At 38.7% G+C, this 12,979-nt stretch overlaps 1 protein-coding gene across 2 annotated transcripts in view; it reads left to right on the top strand.

Moving 5' to 3' along the window:
- Positions 1 to 12,979, top strand: part of ELMO1 (engulfment and cell motility 1) — a 290,415-nt gene that overhangs the window by 159,230 nt on the left and 118,206 nt on the right. The gene's annotated exons all lie outside the window — the stretch shown is intronic.

Genomic DNA, 12,979 nt, shown 5'->3' with positions numbered 1-12,979 from the left:
TGTCAGAGTTGGTGTTTTTGAGGTGGATTGGTTGACTGTATTCAAGGTTTTCATTTGTTTCTCAATTAAAACCTGGATTTTGTATATGTTTATATGTGTGTGTGAAATTTTCTATTCTCATCCAATTCTTAGGTTAAATAAATCAGGTTACAGGACTATATTGAGTCAAGTTACTATAAAAATGGTCATTGTTATTTCCACTATAACATTATGTACAGTACTTTATATCAGTAAATTACAAAGCTTTTTATAAAGAAGAGTTCAATATTATTGCTGTGATTTATAGGTCACTCTGTTGGACATAATAAAGCTAAGAATAATATCCAGGCAGTAGCCTCCTAATGCTGCCAGTATCACTAAAGTCTTTATGCATTATAGTGTGCCTAAAGTTTATAATGATGCACAGTGGAATGAGAACTCCGAAGTGTTTTTCTCTGTTCTTGGGAGCCTGGTTCTGTATGGAACTAAATGCCTCCCTTTAAGGTCCATTCCAACCCAAACCATTTGGCAACTCTATGGTAAGATTCATAACTGGGTAAAACATAAAAAGTCATGTTCTATTTATGGTGGTTAACTTTTTTTTTTTTTCTTTTTCCATGACTTAATCTGGTTGTATGGTGAGATAAAGAGGAGGGTTTGGAAATAAAACTGTGTTATGAAAATTGTTTGTTTGGCTACGCTTTGGAGATACATGTGGAATTAAAAAAAGAAAAGAAATTGACATCTTGTGAGGGAAGGAACTGAATAGCAATTTACTCTCTGTCTAGTGATACTACCTGAAGTAATAGACTCGAATCTGTAGTTGCAGTGAAGTGAAACAGTTATAACTACTTTGCATTTTTAAGGGCAGGAAAAGAGGATTTTTTTTTTTCCCCAAACTGTAGGTTAAAAAAAAGAAAAGGAAAAAAAAAAAGAAAAAAAAAGAAAAAAAATGGATGGAAAGAAAGTTGGATTGCTTTTCTTGTAGAGGTTGAGTGACCGAAGAACTATCCTCACTAGGTAATGAAGGCAAATTCCCTAGAAGTGCTATATTTGTGCTTTGTTGTTTGCTTTCTGGTACGAATGAGAAAAGCTTCTCTTTTAATTTTCCTGCTGAAAGAAACTTGAGAGTGCTAATTCAGCAAAGGCACCTTGCCTCACTGTCTGACTGAGTTCGAGAAGACTTTCTTAAGTGAAAGCATGAGTAGAGTCTATTCTCCTATTCTAATTCAGGGCTACCTTACGTTTTTGAAAGTATGTAAAACATAATTACGTATGGTACAACAAATTTAGGCACCTGCCTGATATCTCTATGTCATGCACCTTCCAATTTTCATAAACCTGTAGTTACTGTCATAACCCTAACAGAACACATGGATTCTTTGAAAAGCCTCCAAGGAGAGTTCCTACCTCTTTAGTTCAGGCTGTAAAGTGAAATGGGCACATTTAGCCCTCCAGCAAACAAAGGCACCAGTTCATTCTTTCACCTAAATACAAAAAGAGCATATAGAATTACTGTAGGAGGACTAGTTCATTAAGGACAAAAAAATTTAGGTAACAGCCAGACACTGAAGTTAAATGAATCCTTCCAGTGAATTCTTCAAACTTGATTGTTGGCTTTGTTCTGTTTTCCTTTTCTCTATCATGGCTGCTTCTGTAGTCTGTAAATTTCCAGAGAAGCAGTGTTTTTTTAGCTATAAGGGCTGTCACTGCAGTGTATTTTCTGCGTGGCACAAATACGTGGTCTGTGTGGGAACGTGCAACTGAACTTGCTGTAGCAGAGGCAAATTGCCATAGCAGCCGGGTCAGAGCCATCATCTCGATCACCAGACAAGAGCTAAGCTCACGTGGCGATGCCCTGAGAATTGCTATTCTCTCATTAATAGTCTGATATTCAAATTTTATTGAGAGAATCTGATTCACTGTTGTGAATTTGAGCAGTGCTGGCAATCAGGGGCATGCAAAATTCTCCGTGAATTGATAGGTAGAGGGGGAAAAATGGTTACAAATCTAGTGATTCTCCAGATGGTTTAGGAAATGTAGAGGAAAACGGTGACTAATGCAACAATCAGTTCCAATGAAATCACAGTCCACTTGAGTTTGTTCTCTTGGCTGCTTATTAGAAGTGCTTTTAAGAGGCAACATGACGTCAGTGATAATGCCTTATCACAGTTGAGAAAATGCTAAACTACAGCAACAGGCCCTGAACTCGTGGTTATTCTATGCTCAGAACACTTGTTAGATAGTCCCATGGGCTGCGTCATTAAATTTGAGATGAGGTATTTAATTTCATCTTAGGTTTTGTAGGAGTGCTTGACAGAGCATGATGTATCATTGTATTGCATGGCTGTTAGACTTCAGTGTATCTTCTGTTATGCTCATATATTACATACAATTTAACCACCTGGTTTGCTGGTATCCCTTTAGTGAAAGCATCAAGATATTTTAGGAGAAACTGTTCTATTTTGGTCTTTAGAGCTCCCTACTGGCACTAACAAATGTTTTTCTGTTCTGGTGTGTTAGACGCTTTGTTTCACAGGCATGGAAAAAAGTGAAGAAAATCTCTCTCAAACCAAAAGATGTCCAACATAAAACACTACAGGCCACTCATTAGCGTTCAGAAGTACTGTAACGCACAGCTGACCCGCTGGATGTTGTCTTTATGGTGACCTGAAATGGGAAGTGATGCAGACAAAAAAAGATGTTCAGGGCGATCTTTTATACTTAAAGGCGAAGGAAACAGCACAGCTTATACATCGCATGCAGAAAAGCTTGTGTAGAGCTTAAGAGTCCTATACAGCTTGTTTCCAAAAATGAAGTAAGGCGTGCAGTTCTCCTGTCACTGTAGGAAAATGCGTAGGATCTCAAATTCTTCTCTGTAGAGCAGCAACAGATACACCTCAGATGTCGGTGCCTCTTGCTTTACACCAGCACAGTCATCATCACACTGTCTTGTCCTAAATGCAGTTAGGAGACAGTTGTGAGAAAGCTCAAAAGAAAGTACTGTTTAAGCATTGGACATTGGAACTTAATCCTTCTTTACTCCCCTGTATGTGAATACCCTGATGCTACCAAAGCCTGGTATCTTTGCCAAAAAAATGTTTTCTCTCTATAAAATGCATAATAAAATGTGTTAAATTGCCATCGTTTACACAAATGAAAATAAAGAATGAAGAATGCATGCACATTGTAGAACATAAAATCACAGCCCGTGTTTTCTGCCTATGTTGGGAGGCTTTGCATAGGTTGGGTAATGCAGAAACCTGGATGCCTAGCTGAGAATACTGCAACTAAGCAAGATTTGAATAGCAGTTGAGAGACGAGCAGAGTCCATGAATTACACAAGCATTTTAGTTCATTGAACTTCTGTCTTCACTGGATTTGTAGTTCACTGCTTACACTTCTGACAGGGAAGCGTGGATGTATGCAGCCTAGTTTTGGTGAGTGTCTTTGTGTGTTAACCTTTTGCCAAATAACTCTTACTATTTTAAAATATTCATTTAAAATGTGGTTTGTGTCTTTTTTGGGCCTGTTCAAATGAGTCAACTCAGACGTTTTGTAGCTGCTCCCAAATTATGTTGCAGTTTTAATTGTCTGCTTATGAGAAATGAAAGTCAAGCCAGAATTGTTTAAATTTGTAGGTAGTAGGACTACGAATATGGAAAGTGAGTAGGATGGTAGTAATTTATTTGGGATTCTGTGCAACTTCAATGCATTTTAATGAATTGAAGCTTCTCACTTTTCATACGAAGGTTGGGACAAATGAAAGGCCAAACGTGTATCTGATGACCTTATGCTACTTAACAATAAAATATTATTTATGTCGCGTCCTAAGGTGCTGGCAAGGCTCAAATGCAAAATCTTTTAAAAAAATAACATTTAAAAACAATACTTTAAAAACAACATGGCTGAATATTTAATATTCGTGCTGCTTTTTATAACAGTGGTGTATGAAATGCCCCTTGGAGTCTCTTTGGTGTTGTCCCATATCTTACAAAAGGAAAACAGTTCCAGAAACTGCAGGATTTCATTTTACAGGGCTGGAAAGAGAGGTGCTATGCAGAATTTCATTTGTTGCAGTCCTGAAAAACTTAAGGACTACTTGCTGATTTAGGGTTTGATTTAGTGTTTGGCTTTGAGACATCCAAGATGAATGAATCTGAATTATGCAAAAGACAGCCCTATTTAATGCTGTGGAATATATTTAGCTCATTTGAATTTACATGTAAAGTTCATCCATTGTCTCAATGGAAATTACTTTCTGCTTACTCACGTGTTTGCTAGATGTGTTTTACTGTGTCTGAAATAAAAACAGACTTAGAAGCCTCTTGTTGATCTGTGTAAAGAACAGCTCAATGACTTAAAATCATGGAAGACCTGCAATATGCTTTTTCCCATTAATCTATGGAAGAATCTTGTTTGCAGTTAGTGAGTTGCTGGTTTAAGACCATTTTTCTAATTTGTTATAATATCTTGATTTTGCTGTATTTTAAGCAGGTTATGAAAATAAAAAAATAATCTGGACAGACTGGAGACTCCCAACTGCACAGAATGTTGCTTAATAGCTCAGTGAGCATAAATACAAAGTCGTCTGTTTTTACCTTTCAGAGCAAGAGCTTTCACTGCCATCTGCAAGTTTAAAAATAACCATTTGATTTCAGAGTAAAGAATCAATGGTGCCATACTAAAGGATAAGAAGTAGCATGAACTGTGAGAGAATCAGCACTCAGCAAGCTAAGATTCTTACAGCTGAAGAAAGAAACCAGAATACGGGGCACTTGTTTTTTGCTTTTGTCACCTTTGTAGTGTGAATATGTTTCCACTGTTTTTCATTGTGGATAGTCAAGCGTTGTTGCATTCATCAGCTCTTCCCTGACAGCCCAAGAAACATCTCCCAAGATTGAAGATTTTCATCAACTGACTAAGTCTGCTTCACTGGCATGTTTTAATCAACTTCACCTCATATTGTAGTGTTTTAAAAAGCACAAACTCATGTCTTCTTCTACTTATGTTTGCTTTAAGTTATAAGGCAGCTTTAAATCCATGGTGGTTGAAAAGAATTCTTTGTGTTAGCATTAAGTGTTGGCTTTTCTTTAGACTTTCTGCCTTCTCGTGTTTCAACCTTTTCACTTCCTATTTTTAAATTTTATTCAGCAATTACAAAGGCAAGGGGTTTTTTTTGGTTGTTGTTGTTATTTTTAGTCTGTTTTCTTAAGAAAATGAAGCAAATGTGATCAAATTGTCTCTGTGTACCTGTCCCTGTCCTCAATACTTTCAGTATGAGTCATTTTCAACGTAATTTGACAATGTGTCAATGGAGTTCTGAGAAATTTAGAGGAGAAAGCTTTCTGAATACCTGATTTTCTTCACTGTATTCTCCTCACTGTAGGGAGAATCATTGTAGTAATCTCACACTTCATTAGATATCAGCAGATCCTTGTTGGATCTTGTGGATCCAAGTGGACTCTTAAATGCACAGAAATACAACTCTCCGTGATGCCTACGTTCACTGAAAAAATAACTTCCACAATGCTGAATTTTCTTATACCATTGACTTTTGATGTGCAGCTACAGCTGAAAGGTCAGCTTTGTTGCCATCATAGATCTGCTGGTCTTTTTAAAGTGACCAAGTCAGAGCAGGTGGATGACTCCCTGTCACAGGCACGAAGTGTATGTCAGGGCAGGAAACTTGGTATCCTAAGTGGAGTTTCTTGCTGTTTAGCATATGCCTTGTCTATGGGCTCTATCTACTTCATGAGCCTCCAGGACCAATGGATGTGGTTTCCAACAAAAACCAAAGATGGATAGCAGAGTACATGAGGTGGGTAATGTGACTGCAGGTCCTCTGTGTGAAAAGCATTGGAAATGAGAGGTCTTCTGAAGTGGAGACTATTGAGATAGGGTCAACAGAGTTAGTGTTAACAGAATGCCAGAATTATTAAATGCTGACATAGGATAATGGTCTCCCACTGGCATATCAATGAGAAGACATTTTAGGGAAATTAATGTCAAAGTCAGGCAGGGAGGTTTGTGTTTGAAGGAAATATTGATCCTCTGGTACTGTACCAGCATACAATGTCTTTATATCCCTTGTATCGATTGATTGAGGTGCTATCAAGTATTTTATCTGATGGATGTTGGTGCAATTAACACTGACAGTTGTTTTCTTTAATATCATTAAGTTGTTTACTATTATTGATCATTTCAATTGGTTTAGATCTGCTCTATTATAGTCCACCATGTACTTTCACATCTAAAATGTACAGTTTTTAGTGCAAGAAGTTTAAAGTAATCCTGTGCAAAAGGAGCACTGTCTAAACACTTGATCACAGGAAATATTTGTGCTTCTGGAAGGAGGTTGCTCCTGTTGTGAAATGGTTGAATATGAATGGCACCATATAGAAATCTGTTTTTGTATGATGGAACACAGAAGGGAAGATCTCACCATTATATTTGGTGCAGTGCAGAGAAAAGTATACATTCCTTTGTGAAAATCACGTACTCCAGCCTGACTTGCATCCATAGAAAATTATTGATCTAGGGGCATAGGAATGCCCTCTTGTAAATTTGAACAGACAAAATGATTGATGGCAGCACTTGCAAATAGCACTATAAGGCTGGGCAAATTTAGATAAAGTGAAGTCTGGTTGATCTGGATGAAGTAACCTGCTGGGCACTCCCCTTAGATGATAAGGGACCAGCTGAACCTTATTTGTACTCCAAAGACCTGCCTTCCTGCAGTGCAGTCCTTTAGAAAGTGGTTTGACCTTTAAGGAGGCATGAAGGGCAGCAGTTTTTCTAGAAGAGGCACACATGCTGAAAATGAGATCTGGAGAGCAGGCCTCCCTACTACGTGTTTATGATAGATCTTGAATTCAAACAGGTGAAGTGCACTTTTTTTCTTCCTTTTCTGTTTTATGGAAGACACACTTTTGAAAGGTTTCTAGGCCAAGTCAACCTGTGATAAATAAGGTCTTCACAAAGCTTAAGCTTATGGCTACACATTGACAAATTACCCTCATCAACTTTTCACTTCTTGTCTTCCTCTCGGACACAGACAAGGTCAGAGATTTTTTGCATCCTTTCTTCTTTCACTGAGTGCTGTTGGGATCTTTTTCACAGTCCCAGCCATTCGTGTCAGATTTCTGTTTCCAGAAGAAAATCTGCACCTTGTCTGTTTTTAAACAAACACAAAAAGCAATGCTGAAATGTATGGTCTTAAGCAGATGGTAATCAGGTACTTGCAATTAATTCAGAGTCTGTTTCACATGCTTTTATTCTCCGAAAAAAAATCTCTTTTTTCTCCGCTTTCAAATGTTTTATGTTAAATATTGTGGTGGCATTTGTATTTAACTATTTCAGAAAGATGGTTTACTATCATCTGTAGGTTATGTAGGACATTAAAAAAAGGCCAGGCAATTCTTGTTCAGTGAGATCTGGTTTGCATTTTCTTCCCCTTGAAAAGACCTAAAAAAAAGTTAAAAGCTTGGAAAAATGAAAAAATTGATTAATTTTCATTTATGATAATAGAAGAAATAATTCATGGAAAATTAAAAAGGAAATTTAAGTAATTCTTCCCTGAAAATGGTATCATGGCTAATTCTTCTCAGATCGTAACCTGGGGCATATTAAGAAGTCATTCTTTAATCTTCTTTCATGTGTTAACTAAGATACCACTTACTGTATATTGGTTTGGAAGACTTTTCTATCTATAATTTCATCCTTTCTCTGCAGACCAGATCATGGGACTTCCCTTTCATCATTTTTAGAGAAACTTATTCTTCCACAAATAAGTGAGTCAAAATCTAAGCCTGTACAATTTGACTTGTATTGCCACAATTAGTCCCAAAGTCTCCAAAATTACTATAATAAATAGAAGGCCTTTAAAATATCTGATTGCTCTCTGTACAAAGGTTATTCATCTTGTTCTTTTCCTATGCAGAGATGACAAAGCCAGTACATAAAGCAGTGTTTTAATGCAGTTCTTCAAACACTATTTCTAAAAGGCTTCTTGACACTTGTCTGTTTGAATATATATGCAGGAGCAAAGTTTTTATGTGAATTGTCTCTTTGGCTTCTGATTCTAGCTCTTCAAATTAATCAGATGTACTCTGTCTTGAGATTTATTAATCCTAATAGAACTAGAGAAAGTACATAGGTACTCCTATTTATTTCCATGGAAGCTACAATAGATACAAAGAGCACAATAACACTATTTGGTAGATTCCATTCTCAGCTACAAAACAGTATTTTTCAACATAATCACCACCTCTAGTTACGAATTTTCCTCAGAGGTGAGCAAGAGCTCTCATGCCACAATCACAAAAATCTTCACCAGCAGAGGTGATCAGCTGTTTCACAGCTGCTTTGCCAGCATTGTTGCTAGGAAACTGTTGTCCACTCAGTCTGTCTTTCATCAGCCCAAACAGATGAAACTCATAAAAAGCTAAATCTGACTTTGCAGTGAGTGTGATAAGGACAATCCAGACAGACGGGTGATGTGCTCCACAGTCTTCAAACTGGTTTGGAGCCTGGCATTTTCATGTTGCAAGAGAAAGTCTGTCTTTTCTGGCTCGAATCTGGAAGTTCAAGTCTTCTGCTTAGTCAGCATCACAATGTAGTGGTCAGAGTTGCACATCACCTGCTGAGGGCCGTGTCCTGAACATTTCTTCATTTGGGAATTCACGTGTCACCACTCCATGGACTGTCCTTTGGACTCCAGCTCATTAGATGTGACACCATGACTTGTCACTGGTAGTGATGTGACCCAGGAAACTGTCATCTTCAGCCTCGTGTTGGTTCAATAGGTCCTAACAAACTTTCATACAGTGTTTTTTCTGTTACTAATGATGCTAACTTTGCAGTATTCTAACACTAGCACTGTTGTTTCCAATGCATCGAAGCCAATATTCAACACAGTTTCCTGGTCATAATTTGCTGATTCAGATATAGGGGGTGATTGGGAAGAGGAGCCTGAGGGCCTCGTGGTGTTCTGCAGCTCCTCATGAGGGGAGCGGAGAAGCAGCACCAAGCTCTGCTTTCTGGTGACAGTAGCAGGACATGAGGAAAAGGCATGGAGCTGTGTCAGGGAGGATCTGATTGGGGGTTAGGGACAGGTTCTTCACCAGAGGGTGGTCAGGAATGGGCTCCCCAGGACAGGGGTCACAGCTGAAGGCTGCTGTTTGGACAGTGCTAGCAGACATAGGGTTTGGATTTTGGGGGGTCCTGTGTGGAGACAGGAGCTGGCCTCAGTGATCCTTCCAACCTTCCAACACAGGATGTTCTATAGTTCTATGCCTTCCTGGGCTTTTATTATTATTATTAATAATCTGTTGTGTATGCTTGTTGTGACTAAGCCTGAATTCTCTCTCACATGACTTCGGAAGTACTTGGTCTACGTTAATTAAAAAGCACCCACCACTTGTGCCAACACTGTCCTATTCAGCCAGTGCAGCCAGCTCTGAGTTTGATCTAATCTGCATTTAACAGAGACATTTTCTCTTTTGGCTGTGGATAAAGTACCATAACTACCACAAAATATTACCCTTACTTGTTCTCTACCTTCACAGCACTTGCAGAGTTGCTGATACTAGTAGTAACGTAATTCAAGAACCTGTAGTTCTTCTGCTCTTGGCTTTAGTTGGTGTTCATGTTAGAACATAATTGCACTCAAGAAAGGAGGAGGTTCTGCAGAGACGTGTCAGGAGCTCTGTGAGAGGTTCCTCCTCTGGAAGTGGGGACAGTGCGATGTGGCCTGATGTGTCATGGAAATAAGGGTCACTGTGAATTCCAATGCTTTGTTTATGCTTTCTGGTATTATCAATAGATTAAAACTGCTGTTCTTTGGAAGTCGTTGTCATTCTGCACTGCTGCCTTCATTTTGTTTCCTCTTGTTGAAAAGGAGATGCCACGGTCTGGCAGGAATTTCGTGTTCTGCAGGCCTTTTCAGTTTGTTTTAAATTGTGCAGTTTTTATGTCCTTCCTGGGGAAGAATGTCTTGGTTTGATAGTATTCCTTACAGCTAAGATGGTAGTCTGTACATGTTGTATTAGAAAAGACAATATTTATGAGAAGTAATATTTTTTAAGCAAACTCACAATGAGGGGGAAAGTTTGGAGGAGATAATCAGATAAGCTTTTAGAAAAAGCTTGCTGCTTTTTTTAAATTATATCAGAAACAGAAAGAAGATGCTTTTGAGCATCCAGGCTCTGCCTGGAGCTTAAATTTTCTTCTTATTCTTTCAGCACTGTTCACTTGTTCTAATAGAATTGTCTTCCCACAGCTCTTCCTCTGCTTGCATATTAGACCTCTGACAGCTCTATTAGCGCAACATGTAAGATGCCACCCTGGAAGTCAATAATGAGAGAGAAAGTCAGTATTTTGTGTCAGAATGGTGAAGCTTGAGTCATTGATGCTATGCTCATTATTATCAACAAAGTGTACCCAGTAGCAGGCATGCTAATGGGCACTTATGTTATGATTCATGCAAAATGTGGATCAGCACCATTCATAGTCAGGAATGATCCAGAGGATGTTTCAAAAAAAATAAATAAACTTCCCCTGCGATACAAATAACGGTCTTCTTTTGGTCTTGTCAGTGAACTTGCCATATCTAAATTACAAAGGCTGCTCTGGAATTAATGCCTTCTATTTTATTATGTTGTCCCACAGAGAGGCAGAGGCAGATGTTGGTGGTATGGCAGCAGAGGTTGACCCTTCCCACGAATACCCCATTACATTTTGTTGTTGTGCAACAGATGATAGCATAGGGGAGGTCTGACATGGAAGTTCTTCTGAAGCAAAGGCGTATAATGTGTAATTGCATTTTTCCATGAGGAAAAAAATGCACCTATTAACATTCACTGATGCTTTTCTGAATGCTGATGAAGACCAAACAGTGGATGTGAGCACGGTGAGGCAGTAGGTGGTGTGTTTCAGCTGTGGCCACAGTGGGTCATCTCCACTGGTGCAGGTTTTTATGATCATGGCATGCAGGTTCTTGTTCCCTGCTGTCAAAAACACATAATTAGTGGTGGTGACAATATTGAAAACCTGTTTCGTAGCTAAGAACTTGATCTATTATATAGTGTTATCGTGCTCCCTTCAAAGTAGAGAGATTTATTCTATCTCACGTGTTGGACTGTTCCACTTAGTTCTGCCTCTGGTTCAGAGGCAGGTGTGTTCACCTTATAGCTCTTCCAAAAATGTTCATATTGAGCAGATGTGGTTTTTTTTGTACTCTGTTAACAAACATGTTTCTCATTTCTGATTTTATGCAGCTACTTGCTGTGACAGTTCATCTCAAATGCTGCTCGGACTTTTTTAGGGCTGAAACTGTTTTGTTCCTCCTTCTCCTGAAATCAGTATTGTTAGCATAACTCGGCTGGCTGAAGAGAAGGAGATGTTTGGGTAAGCTGATGGAAGTGGAATTGGAGATGCTCAGGAGCAGCGCTGTTTAAGCAGGAAGGGTATGGTTTGAAACAGTAAGGAATACCTCGACAAAGCAATGGAAGAGTTCTACTTCTGGTAGATCCAGCACAAAATAGAGCAGCTGCCATCATTGTGTGGTGCCTGGCTGGAACGGACATTTCCTTGTGTTTTGTTAATTTAGAGATTTGCGTTCAAAAATAAAGCACTCTCAAAATCCAGCAGTATTGAAGTATGAGGGGTGACTGTTAAGACTTTTTGCAGTGATGTGTCAGAGAGGTAATCTCTTCAATACGAAAAATCTCAATCATCTATTTGGTAACATTGAGTAATCTATTTAATAATTAAAAAATGTTGCCTCGTTTCTAAAGCCTGCTCTTTTTCTGTCAGTGAGGGCCTAAGATGTAGTTTGATTTTACACCATCTTGCTGGAGCAATGGAAAGAGTAGCTGAATGTGCCTCCTCTGGTCGAAGCTGAATTGAGTTGTGGATGCACAAGGCAAAGTTGTTTCTAACATTCTGGTAGATTTATCATGAGAAATGAAATACGTTAGAGCATTTAAACAATCGCTCTCAAGAATAGAAAATACTGTCATTACAGTACACTCAAGGAAACTGAATCCTTGGGAAACGGAGTTTTGTGGTATTATTCTTACGCTAAGAGAAGGAGTTTGCTTAATTCAGTCCTCGTTGCTACATCCAAGTTCACTGTCTATGAACAAAGCTTACTGAAAACAGTTCTATTTGGTCCAGCCCTACAGCAGTTGCACTGTAGAGTGAATGTGGGCTTTGCAGCAGTGCCCATTAGTCTACGGCAGCATCCACCTAGAATTCCAACTGCTTTATCTGAGAGCAGAGCACAGATATCTGGAAATACACAGTCTTTACTTATTGGCAGTTTCTTAGATGTACGAAGTAAGTAATTTGAAGTGGAAAAGGGGAAAAAGTAACACTGCGGTATTTGTAGTCATTATGGGACTGTTGGAAAGCATGTTTGTATAAGTGCAGGGCCTTAGTTTACTCTCTCATTTTATGCATTTCTATGTGTAAGCAGTTATCATTCAGTAAGATAGCCGTGTCATAAATGATTATTGAAGTATTTTGAACCATCCCTGACTTCTCTGGTGCTTGTTCTGGCCAAGGATGCAGCACCGTCACTGGTGCAATTTGTAGTTTCCAGTAAAGGATTACGAAGTTTCAAGTAGAAAGGCCTCCTGCTGTTGGGCAGAATGAGCAACTTCCATTTCCCAAAAGACAGTGGTATTTTTTGTGTAGAAAATGTGTATGGTCAGTACATTTTCTTATTGTATTTTCAATAGATGAATATTATTCAACTTAAGGTTAAAAGAAGAAGCAGCAGCAGTAGATCCACACAGCAGCCGGTCGCTATAGGGTAGCTAGCCTAGGCTTAATGATCTAAATGCAGAGAGCAGTGCAACTGCAGAGCTGAAAATGAGGACTTAAACTGGATCATTGGCCTTTGCAGGTAGCCAAATCATCTATCCCCATTCATGGATTTATTGAGCTCAATCCATATACTAATTACTGCTCTTCTCATGTGTGCAAGGGTTGG

The sequence above is a fragment of the Lagopus leucura genome, unplaced genomic scaffold (genome assembly GCF_019238085.1).
Source record: "Lagopus leucura isolate 7727_CA_CO unplaced genomic scaffold, USGS_WTPT01 Super-Scaffold_100157, whole genome shotgun sequence".
Classification (NCBI taxonomy): domain Eukaryota; kingdom Metazoa; phylum Chordata; class Aves; order Galliformes; family Phasianidae; genus Lagopus; species Lagopus leucura.
Note: the sequence above shows the minus strand (reverse complement) of the source record. Positions and strands in the feature narration are given on the sequence as shown.